Below are 2165 nucleotides of genomic sequence, written 5' to 3' on the forward strand. Positions count from 1 at the left end.
TAAGGGTAGTGGTGCATGGCCGTTCTTAGTTCGTGGAATGATTTGTCTGGTTAATTCCGATAACGAACGTGACTCAAACATGCTAACTAGAACGCTGTCAGCAGTGCGCCTCCGGGCGCACCTGACGTTACAGCCGGGCGGCGCCTTCACGGGCGGTCGTCGGCTACGTTTGCCCTGCTTAGCGGGACAACTTGTGTTTAGCAAGCTGAGAATGAGCGATAACAGGTCCGTGATGCCCTTAGATGTTCTGGGCTGCACGCGTGCTACAATGTGGGTCGCAGCGTGTTCTCGCCAATAGGCGCCCCCATTCCGAGAGGAACGGGAAATCACTAAAATGCCCATCTAGTCGGGATTGGGGACTGCAACGGTCCCCATGAACCTGGAATTTCTAGTAAGCACTAGTCATTAGCTAGTGCTGATTACGTCCCTGCCCTTTGTACACACCGCCCGTCGCTACTACCGATGGATTATTTAGTGAGGTTTCTGGAGGCTTACCTTCCGCGGTTCCTTCGTGAGCTGCAGCTGGCATGGCTGAAGTTGACCGAACTTGATGATTTAGAGGAAGTAAAAGTCGTAACAAGGTTTCCGTAGGTGAACCTGCGGAAGGATCATTACTGATGATCGTCCGCGAGTGACCAACCATGGGCTGCCTTCGGTGTAGCTCGGTCGCTCGCTTGCTATGTGTCAGAATTTGTTGAAAGCCAACTCGTTCGTTGTACACTTTGATGGGTGACCATCACTGTGTCCCCGTGCCGAGCTAGATCTCCCCTAGCCGTAAGGCACTTGAACGCCCCTTCGACGACGAGTTGCATGTGTGTGGTATGTGTCAGAATCTGGTGAAGCTTTCTGCATGTGATGTGCCTTGTGTGGATCCGTGGCCATTGCATTGTGTCTGGTGCTTAGATACCCAGACACTTAGAACGCTTGCGCGGAAAGCAAACTCGATCGTTGTACACTTTGATGGGTGACCATCACTGTGTCTCCGTGCCGTGCTAGATCCCCCCTAGCCGTAAGGCACTTTGAACGCCCCTTCGACGACGAGTTACAAGAGTGTGGTATGTGTCAGAATCTGGTGAAGCTTTCTGCATGTGATGTGCCTTGTGTGGATCCGTGGCCATTGCATTGTGTCTGGTGTGTAGGTACCCAGACACTTAGAACGCTTGCGCGGAAAGCAAACTCGATCGTTGTACACTTTGATGGGCAACCATCACTGTGTCTCCGTGCCGTGCTAGATCTCCCCTAGCCGTAAGGCACTTTGAACGCCCCTTCGACGACGAGTTACAAGAGTGTGGTATGTGTCATAATCTGGTGAAGCTTTCTGCATGTGATGTGCCTTGTGTGGATCCGTGGCCATTGCATTGTGTCTGGTGTGTAGGTACCCAGACACTTAAGCAAACTCGATCGTTGTACACTTTGATGGGCGAGCATCACTGTGTATCCGTGCCGTGTAAGAGCTCCCCTGGCCATCAGGCACTTGAAAGGTCCTTCGACGACGAGTTACAATAGTGGTGTGTTAGATACGTCAGATTACGGTGTCTACTAGTGTGCAATACGTATCCGGCTACGGCACGGAACGAACGGGAACTGTGGTGCAGACAAACAAGAGTTAAGCCTATTAGTCATTAACTCTAAGGACGGGGCCATGGGGCGGTACACAAAGGATACGGATGAGCGAGTATGCAGGCCCAATACTCAATAGCTCGATCCGATCCAAGCACATGAGTTGACTGCGGCGTCAGGTTAACCAATGTGCTAGATTCTATTTGGCCAGTAGAATCTTGTGTCTTATGCGATTTGATACCAAGACACCAGAACGAAAGTTAGTTGAAGAGTTATTAAACTCTTATGAAGTATGGTTGTGCAATCACAACTTATGACTTTAACCTATAAAGTGGATATGGACTTGCAATTATAACATGGAATCTCTACACACCCCATGAGCTCGATCCAATCCACGCACACGAGTTGCCTGAGTAGCGACAGGTATACCGATGTGCAATACGTATCCGGCCACGGCACGGAACGAACGGGAACTGTGGTGCAGACATACAAAGAGTTAAGCCTACTAGTCATTAACTCTAAGGACGGGGCCATGGGGCGGTACGCAAAGGATACGGATGAGCGAGTATGCAGGCCCAATACTCAATAGCTCGATCCGATCCAAG

This window comes from Anopheles funestus (genome assembly GCF_943734845.2).
Source record: "Anopheles funestus chromosome X unlocalized genomic scaffold, idAnoFuneDA-416_04 X_unloc_76, whole genome shotgun sequence".
NCBI classification, from domain to species: Eukaryota; Metazoa; Arthropoda; class Insecta; order Diptera; family Culicidae; genus Anopheles; species Anopheles funestus.